Source organism: Pteropus medius, unplaced genomic scaffold (assembly GCF_902729225.1).
Source record: "Pteropus medius unplaced genomic scaffold, Ma_sr-lr_union100, whole genome shotgun sequence".
In the NCBI taxonomy this organism is placed as follows: domain Eukaryota; kingdom Metazoa; phylum Chordata; class Mammalia; order Chiroptera; family Pteropodidae; genus Pteropus; species Pteropus medius.
This window is the reverse complement of record NW_024349800.1, coordinates 38,790,352-38,801,282: the sequence shown is the minus strand read 5'-3', so window position 1 is coordinate 38,801,282 and position 10,931 is coordinate 38,790,352.

Genomic DNA, 10,931 nt, shown 5'->3' with positions numbered 1-10,931 from the left:
GCGCTTGTGTTGGAAGAGGGTAGGGTGGAGGAGCTGGTAGGTGCAGGGAGAAGGAAAATAGCTCAGACTAGGACACCAGAATCCAGATTCTAGGGTTCAAGAAATTCGAAACGCCTCCAATTCTGCTCACGCCCACCCCCAGTCCTTCTTGCCCCCTCCTTGCTGTCTGGGGTAGGCCGGTGTTCTCAGCACCCTCAGACACGGAGACGCCCCCGTGCAAATCAAAACCCAGACAGACAGGAAACAAAATTCCCACCCAGCCCTGTGGGACAGACCCGCCTGTTTCTTCTCAACTCCCACCCCATTTTCCTCTTTATCCCTTTCTCCCTCTTTTTTCTTTGTAATTATTTATTTAGAACTTTTTAACCGAGCCTTTCTTTCTAGAATATTGTTTGGAACCAAAATAATTCAAACCATATTCCTATCTTTCTCATCTACAAGTAATCAGAGGATATGTAAACAGTGACACATGAAACATCAAGGATCTGTGATATGTTAGGTATGGATGTTTGTTAAATGGATGATTGGGTGGGTTGGTGGATAAAGGCATGAATGAATTCACAATAAAAGGGAAAAAAATCATTTCAGCCCAACAGATGTTCTGTTACATAATACAAAGAAAAGAATGATGGTTACCCTGCATTTTAATCTATCAAGTCACATAACGTAAATAATTGAGACCACAGGTGAATGTTTGAGGTCTGAATTACCCAGAGGAATCCTAAACACAAGCTAAATAATCTGCTGTATGGTCACTGTCACATCTGCCCTCTGGTTTGTGCTGTGTAAATAAATCACCATGTCTATTCAACTGGCTTGGGTGTGGGCCACCATTTGAAAGCACTCTGGGAATAGTCTTCTGCCTATTCTCCCCGTTCACTGTTTTTCTATTAAGTTGATGTATTCTACGGTTCAGCTCATCTATTGAGTTTTAAATTTCAATGGTTTCATGTTTTTATTTACAAATTTTAATTGGTTCTCTCCTACAACTGGCTGTCTTGATTTCATGGATGTGATACACTCCCTTATTTTTTCAAGGAAACTGTTTTAAACTGTGAACTCTCTATCAGTGGAGATAATATTAGCTGCTGAAACCTGGGGGGTGGGGGGTGGGGGAAACAAAAACCTACCCCAAACTCACTTCTCATTTTTATGAAGTACAATGGGGAGGCAGCACCACATCATCCTTGATTTAGGGACCCGATTTGACAGAAGTTGACACAGGATCTTGTCTGCTTCATCATGTATCTTCCAATATCACCCTGGGCATTGAGATCCAGCAGGCAGAAAAAGGAAAAGAGAGAGTGGAGGCACTTATAGGCCAAACTTGGCCAGAGTGGTATACACATGTCTGTTTACATTCTACTGGCTGAAATTTAGTCAGTGGTTTCACTTAACCTCAAGGGAGACTGGAAAAGGTCTGGCTTGTCTCTCTTTAATGATATTGGTTTTCCTCAAATGTTTAGTGATCTTGTGCAAAGTCATCTTTATGGTTGACATTCTTTGTTAGGCTGTCTCTGTTTGCACAGCCTACTGAGGGGAAGAGGCGAGAGTGGTACTCTGTGCTATTTTCAGAGTGTGGGTAGTCAAAACCTGCCACAAGATAGTGTATCTCAGCAGCTGGTCTTCTTGGTTCGGGCACTCGCAGTTTCTACTGAGTGACCCTAGCCACCCCAGGCACACTGCCTTGTCTCTCTGCTCTACATTCCCACATTCATTGCTCCCTCCCACCTGGAGCAGACATCCCATCACAGTTGACTGGGCTATGACAGGGGTGCCGCTTCCTGCTCCTGCTTCAGTGTCCCAGCTAATTACCAGCTAGTTGTCCCTGGACCTCTTCCTACATGTTCATTTCCCTTGGGTGTGAAGCACCCTAATGGCTGCTCCCAGTACCATTGGAAAGACTCTTTTTGGATAGTCTATGCATTGTGGGCTGAGATTTCCTTCTTCAGTCTAATTTTGCCTTCTTCAATCTAATCTTGCTGGTTCAGTTCCAGGTCTATTAAGAGTTCCTCTTTCTGTGTGTTAGTGTATTTCGGTATCATTTATTTTATATTTATGTTTCATTTATTGGATTTGGTGTTTAACATTTCTGAAACTGCCAGACTTTTTCCTAAAGTGGCCGCACCATTTTATATTCCCACCAAGTGCGTGAAGGTTCTGATTTCTTCACATCTTCACCGTGGTTTGCTATCATCTGCCTTTTGGGGCTCCCACACTTTTATATTCTCAATCTCTTACTCACTTCTCTGGGAACTCAATGGAAACTTTGAGAAACTCTTGACATTTAGACCTGCTGCTACTTACCACTACTTTCCTTAGCTAGTTTCCTCTGGAATCAGAGTGCAGTGTGAAGTCTGAGGAGCCTAACTAATTACGACAGCAGTAACACCCTCTCTGGTTACCACTTACTGAATGGTTACTACATGGCAGACTCTGTGCCAATCCCCACACCTTCTCTCATTTAATCTGCACATACAGATTAGAAAACTGAAACCGAAGTTCAGAATATTAACGAGCACCCACAAAGGTCCATAGCTGGTAAGTAGAATTACCAATGTAAAGAAACTATGCCCAACTGGCATCAAGGCCTGTGCTTTTCCCACTGTGACATAGCGTTTCTTTTTAAAGAGTTCTACCCCTGATTAACTCCAATGGAGCTGCAGCGTATGGCGGTATTGGAGGGCTAGGGATTTGGTTCTAAAGTGAGTAAAATGAAAGTTCCGTATAGTTAAAATCAAATTAGAAAATTCTTTATATCACTTATAAAGTACAGTCTGCAGTAATTCTTAGACGTGAAAGCTTAGGAACCACTGACCTAGAAGAACCAAAGGAGGTAATAAAAGGAAAGTCTATGTGGCAGATGCTTGGACATTTGGTCTGGTCTGCTCTTAAGATAACGCTTATATTTCTAGATGAATAGAGGTTGGGTAGGTTGTTCTCAAAACATTCCTGTTTGCCTGCAGGGTTACTGCATTCTGTATGATATTAAGCCCTTCGTGCCAGTTATTAAGTTACTGTCTCTCAACTCCAAACTCACTTTCTATACTCTGCATTGTTCTACAGGGCCCGAGATTTTGCAAATTCCATTTATACTGTGCCAGCTGGTTCTAGGAGGCCCTGCAAAACAGAGGTAATAGAAAGAGGCTGCAAGGATGGAGGAGGAAGAAGGAACTTGCTCCTTCCTGATTGCTTCCTGTCTGCCCGTGGTTCCTGGGCTCATTGCTTTGGTTTCTTCCCTTAGCAATTTCTAAATCAGATTTACAGTTTTCCCAGTTCTTGTGGAATTAGCTTTACAGTGACTCCAGCAGAAATACCAATACTAGAAGTTGGCGTGCCCTTTCAATTCTGTAGAAGTCCTACAATTTCCAAGATTCAGTTTCTTCTTAGGTTCCCCCAGCCGTAGGGGTGGTAGCCACTTCTTACAGTTGCTAGTTCTGTGATACTGCAGAATTCTTTTTTTTTTCTTTGACTTTTTAGTTACCAATTTATTTTTTATTTTTAACATTTTATTTTTTTTATTTTTTCCCCTCCCCAAGTAACAGTTTTAAATCTAGTTAACGGTTCTCTGTATTACATTCTCTTTGTTAAATAACGGGCATGGTTTTTGTCTCTCAACTAATATATTTTTATAAGCTTAATTCTTCATATTACAAGACTCGTTTATGATTGTGATTTGCAACTCAGGGAGGGTTACGTTCTAAAATTAGGACATCAAATAGTAAAAGTGATTGGCCCTCCAATATACTGCTTCTTTAATGTGATCAAAGGTGGCTGTTTGGCCATGGGATGGAGCCTGCAACCTCAGCTAAGACCCTACTGGACAGGATAGGGCAGCTGAGGAGAAAGTCCTTCATCTGCGCTGTGGTCACTGTCAGCTTTTCAGGACTTTCTGCAGATAGAACAGGAAGTTTATGTCTCCCTGTCACCTCACAGGTGGAAGGAACTTGGGGAGACATTTGTAGACCAGCTCTATAATGAGCTGTTAGTTTAGCCGATATATCAGCTACATTTCCATTTTCTCTGGCTCCGGGGCAGTGTGGGCTCTCCCCACACCCCTTCCTTTCCTCCCTCCATCTCCCATGGAGATAGTCTATAGCTCAATGGTCCTCTCTCCCCTCTTTGTCAGGGGCCACTGAATGCTACCTCCCTTTAATTCACTCTGTTTTAGATACTCCCCACCACCCCACTTCTCCACACCCAATATCCTGTGGTATCCCCCTCATTCTTCCTGGCATGATCCCACATCATGAGATGATGTGGATGAGAGCGGGACATATGTGGGCTTTTATGATTTCAGGGCGCTGTGGACAGAGGTTGAGCTTGGCATTTCTCGTAGCCCAAGTGTCATAGAGTAATTCATATCTGCTACCTACAGATGAGAAAACTAAGAAATAGCAGCTACTCCTTCAACTTAATAAAAAAAAATGATCAAAACTCCCAAAAGATAAAATAAACTGAAGAAACCCCAATAAAATGATGGACTGAAGATTTGAACAAATATTTCGCAAAGATATACAAATAGCCAATAAGCACATCAAAAAATGCTCAACATCATTAGTCATCAGAAATATAGGAATAAAATCTACAATGAGATACTATTACACATTCAGCAGAATGGCTAAAATTAAAAAGACTGGCAACACCAAGTGCTGACAAGGATGTAGAACAACTGGAATACTCAGCATTGCTGGTGGGAGCATAAAATGGCAAAATTACTTTAAAAATAAGAGTCTAGAAGTTTATTATAAAACTAAACACTTTTTAATTTTATCAAAATTAAAAACTTCTGTGCATCAAAAGACACAACCAAGAGAGTGAAAGGGCAGCCCACAAAATGGGAGAAAATATTTGCAAATCATACATCTAACAAGGGATTAATAACCAGAATATATAAAGAACTACTAAACTCAACAACAACAACAAAAACAAAACAACCTAATGAAAAAAAATGAGCAAAAGACCTGAATAGACATTTCTCCAAGGAAGATCACAAATGGCCAATAAACATGTGAAAAGACGCTCAACATCACTAATGATTAGAGAAATGCAAGTCAGAACTACGAGACACTACTTCACACCCATAAGGATGACTAATTACTAAAAAACCCCAAACAAGCATAAAATACATGTTGGAGAAGATGTGGAAAACCCCTTGTGCATTTCTGGTAGGAATGTAAAATGATGCAGCTGCTGTGAAAACCAGTAGGGTGTTTCCTCAAAAAATTAAACAGAATTACCATATGATCCAGCAATTTCACTTCTGGGTATATATCCAAAAGAAGTGAAAGCAGAAACTTAAATAGATATCTGTACACCTATGTTCATAACAGCATTATTCACAATAGCCAAAAGATGGAAGCAACTTAAGTGTCCATTGACTGAAGAATGGATAAACAAAATGCGGTATATACATACAATAGGATATTATTCGGCCTTAAAAAGGAAGGACATTTTGACACATGCTACAGCACGTGTTGGAAAAACCTTGGATGGAAACATTATGCTAACTGAAATAAGCCAGACACAAAGAGACAGATATTTTGTAATTCCATTTATATGAGATACATACAAGAGTCAAATGTATAGAGACAGAAAGTAAGATATTGGGTACCAAGGACTGAGTGCAGAAGGGATGGGGAGTTATTGTTTAGTGGGTACAGATTTTCAGTTTGGGATGATGTAAAAATTCTGGAGATAGATACTGGTGATGGTTGCATAATGACGAAAATGTACTTAATGCCACTGAATTGTACACTTAAAAATGGCGAAAATGGCACATTTTATGTTATGTATATTTTACCGCAATAAAAATGCTTTAAAAAACTATACATAAACCTACCTTATGACCCAGCAATTCCACTCTTGTATTTACCCAAAAGAAATAAAAACAAAGACTGTACAAGAATACTCTTAGCAGCTTTGTAATAACTTTAAACAGAAAATAACCCAAGATCTTCATTAATAGGAGAATGGCTAAACCAACTGTGGTATATCTGTATAAAAGAATGTTATTGAAGCCACTCAGTTGCTGGCTAAGCAGAGATATGTTGTTTCACTCCAGTTCCTATTTTTTTGCATCCCAATGGGGTGAGCTTACCTAGTCATCCCAAAATTTTGACTTAAGGATAGCCTCGAGTGTTACTGAAACTGTTGAGGTCCATGGCTGCCTCTGTTAAGACTTCCTTCCTCCTCTCAAAGGGAAGACTCCATCACTATTCACGTTCAGTCTCTAAGACCTGACATCCTGTACCTGATCCAGTAGCTTTGGGTTCGGTTCACGTGTTTCTAGAACTAACAGAGGAACCACTCTATCTTCTCAGCAGGAGGGCTTGGGGCAATCGAATACCCTAGCATAGGGTCCCAGTTTCCATCTCTCTAGTGATCCTAGTTCCATCTGATCTTTCCTATATTTCAAGTTAGGACGCTTTGGCTACCATCACTCAGGGGCTCTGTGAGCCTTGATTAGTGCTTCTCTTGAGGGTAAGCTCTGAGAGGCATAGTTCTGAATGCCAGGCACTGTCACAGGTCTCCAGTGGCAGATTGACAAGTATCCTCTGTATAGTGTGTACTGCATGGACTCTTAAGTCACACAATCTATATTTCAATCTCAGCTCTACCGCTTACTTAGATCACCTCACTGTGCCTCAGTTTCCTCATCTATAAAAGGAAATAATAATGCTACTTAACTTCATAGAGTTCATGAGAATTAAATTAATTAAAAAGGTATAAAGTTCTTAGAACAATGCCTAGCACATGGCAAGCACTCTATAGTGTGTTATTTTTACCTACCTACCACTATGTTCTCCATATTCTTTGAAAGATTTTGTTTTCAAGTGACAAATGAAACAATTAATGCATTCTGTATCAGCCAGGTTCCAGTCAAGAGGCAAAAACCACACTAGTGATTTGAACAGGGAGAATGTAATATAAAGAACTGTTAACTAGTAAACGAGAATTAACTACTAAGAGGGGTAAATAGAATTCTAAAGAATATAAGAATAACACATAAAGGGAGCAGCCGCTACCTCCAGGGAAACCCACGAAAGGAATAAACTTGGAAATGGCCCTACCTCCTTGCCAGAGCTCATTGGTGAGGGTGTGGTGGTGGCCCACGGGATGGCAGAGAAGTTTGCTGAGGTGCTGCAGGCTGGGGTGGGCAAGCAGGAAATTGTGCTGGGTGATGGCAAAATCTCGCTGGGAAGCCGCCCACTGGCAGCTGTGCTGTAGGAGCCAGGAGAAAAGCTCTGGAACTAGGAAGAGAAGCCCCTTTAGTTTTCTTATAGCACCTTCCACCGACAAGGCCTAACCGTGGCACTGGCTGACAGGATCACAGCAGGAGAGAAGGGTATAGTTGGAGGAAAGAAGCACTAAGCAGTACGAAGAGGGCTATGATTAAGGTGGCCATGTGTTCCTGGTTGTTGCAAGGAATGCTTGGTGATCTAGTATTATTACCAGTGCCTCTTTCACTTTTAGAAACCTCCCTATTTGGAGGATATATTGTGTGGTCACACTAGTTTTTGACATATCAGCATCTATCAAACTATTTCCACCTATAGTAGCTAGAAATACACACACACACACACACACACACACACACACACACACACACACACACACACACACCCCACCTGCTTCAAGGCCACGAAGAGCTACCAAGGAAGTCCAGGGGTTGAGGGGCCAAGATTTCAGGGAGAAGTGCCATGAGATGAGTGTGACCCTCTGAGCTGCTTTCGGCTAGTTCGTAAGTGGAAGAAATTAAGTGGCTGAACACAGCTGAGCAGAAAGCACTAGTTCTCAAGAGTAATATATGATTTTAAAACAATGTATATCTGAGTCTGTCTAAAAGAGCTCTTTTAATATGTATAGAAAAACAAGTCTAAGTGATATGAAAGCACGGCATCGCAGTCAAAACGGCAGCATTTTTTTTCCTTAATGGTATATGTTACAATTTAGGATATCTTAGATTTGATGAAATATTGTACATTTGTTCGCAGGGATGAGTGTTTCTACAGGAGAAATTCCTAGAAGTAAAACTGTGAGATCAAAAAAATATATGCATTTGGTAGATTCTGCTAAACTGTTTTAAAAGCAAAACAAAACGGATAGTGTCCATTTCTGCATACTCTTACCAACACTGGATGCTGCCAATCTTTTAACTTTTTCTTATGTGATAGGCTTTCACCAAGTCTTCATTTCAGCTTCAGTTCAGAGTAAAAGAATCTGTGCCTCCTCATATTATCATCATGCTCCATTTCTATGTGTGATTGGTTCAGATCTGCATCATACTTCCCTAGAGTTTGGCCGTAGGGACTGGCGCATCCTTCTCCTCCTAAGAAAAAATAAAAGGTCACTTCCCCAGGTGGTGCTGGTAAGGAACATGGATCTTAGACTCTGCCAAATCCCAGGGATTGTGAAAGGCATTCAAGATGGTCTGCACTGTTACAGGTGGCAATGGCATCTTTTAAATTTCTATTTAGAAAAATAATAATTAAAATAATTCTTCAGACAACCTTTTGCTCCATTAAAATAGGATCACTTTGAGAGTCTCTTTATATTAGCTAAAAACATAAAAACATCGCTGAAGTAAATAAAAACCATACATGAAAATTCCGCAAATTTGACTCAAGATGATCTTTATCTACTAGATGTGCAAATTGCATTCAGCTGATTTAAATGTTTATCTGTCTCATCCTCATGTCTCTTGTATGTCAGAGACTCAAGGCAAAAAGAGAAATTATAGTGACTATTATGTTCAATTTGGCCTTTCATTATTAGGAATAAAGACCAGCCATACCCAATTCGTGCTATTTGGAAAACGGTGCTTGCATATAGCAGTCTGAATCCTTATGTTTTGTCTCATTATTTAGACACGAAAACGTGAAAGCAACAAAAGTAAACCAGTTTTCTTATTGTAGAAAGCATAAATTCCATTCATTTTAGGAAAGAAGTTTTTGTCTATTTTTGATGCTACAAGTCATTAAATTTCATACACTTTAATATACATTTTTCCCAACACCAAATATATGTTCTTTTAAAATTTATTTGTTAACAAACCTCTGGTAGCAGAGGTTTTTATTTACACAATTAATTCAAAGTAAATTAAACATTTTATGGTACATGGTAAATGGAAAAGGTTGAGACTAGTCTTTTTATATTATGGGTATTACTCAAGATTGTTTAAAAATTATAGATATATCTAAAATAAGTTTTAGTTTAAAAATCACTTATTAACATCATGCAAATTATTAAATGATTACATAATCTCAAAGTGTTGGCAAAAGGAGTTCTCCAGTCAAGATAGGCTAGACTGCCCTTATCTGGTCTAGATCCCACAATTTATAGATGAGGAAACTGAGGCCCAGAGAGGGTAAGAGACTTACTTAAAGTCACACAGCCAGAGAAGGCCACCACCGCTCGGACTCTTAATTAAACCATTTCTCTTCAGACTCAGTCTGTATGAAGTTAAGTGATTTGAAGGTCTCAGGAGACTTCTTGCTGGAAAATCTCTCTGATAATGGAAGTTCTGACACTGCCTCCTTCCAGGCTCAGCATTGTGTTCAGTGATTTCCTCCTTCAGAACCTCAATTTCCTTGGGGACTAAGCTATTTCAGTTTCCAAAGGCTCTGAGGTGCTGCCTTCCCCTCCCATGAAACCGAGATCAGTCATTATCTGCTGAACCAATAAAGGAGTAAATCTATAAATGACCCCCGGGGTGGGGGAGGGGGGAGTGAGAAGGGAAGCTGGACCACCAGGGGCCAACTTTGCTGCTCACAGTTCACCAGGCGGGTTCTACCTGAGGGACTCAGGAGGGAGGAAGAGCAGACTTGGCAAATGCTACTGGATTTGAGAAGACAGTGTCTGGGTCTACAATTTACTTTCTTGTTTATCACAAAATTAACCCCTTTCAATTTAGGGGGAAAATCATTCTCACTCTGGGGCAAATCATGCATTTACCTTTACAGCCTGTTTCAACTTTTGAGACTTATTTTGAAGTTTCACTCTGTTGTCCTCAATTTATCATAGATTCTCCTGAGAATGTTCCAAGGACCCCTAATCCTGACATGTTGTAAACAGTTATGCAGGGAGTGGCGTCTTGCAGGGGTGTTGATTATCCTTTTTCTGAGCTTTTGCTCTGGATGCATCTCTGTTTACAAAACCACCTGTACAGTCTTATCTACCTTTCTCTGGATAACCCAGTCTACACATGACATTGAGCTTCCTAACACCATCACCTTCAGGAGGCCCCTGCCTTACAGGGAACCTGTTGCTGTCTCAGTGTCTGCCTGATCACCATAATCTCTTCCACTCAAATTTCAAGGCTTTCTACAATTCTACTGCTGACACTTATCACACTAACACAACCTGTCACTGTGGGCAAGTAACTGTCAAGGTAACTACATACATGATCTTTATTCTGCCCCAACACTTCCTCATCAACAGAAGTTTGCCTCAATCTATTGCCATAGACGTTTGCTCTTCTGGCTCTTCCAGAAAAGCAGAGGTCACCAACATGCCAACAAGGTCACAGGAGACAACCCAGTGAGACAACCATGTGATGGGCACTTTGTGGAAGTGGCTGCATCTACACTCTTTCCTGGGGGATACAGGTTCACTGCGGAGTTATCAATTACAGTAGGTACAGAGCCTAGAGCCTCCCCACCAAAAAAATGTTTACATTTTAAATTCTTTTGAAATCAGAAGGAAAAAATGAATGTAATGAGAAATCCAGTTAGGATTATATTTGTCTTTATTTTGCAGTAGAAAAATTTTAAAAGTTTTTAATTAAAAAGTCAATTACAGTTGACATACAATATATTACTTTCAGGTGTACAAAACATTTTTTTTCTTTTTTTCAAGGAGGGGCCCATGAAGACAAAAGTGCCTAGGACACGGGACAGTCATAATTCTGCCTTGGGAAGTTTACGTTT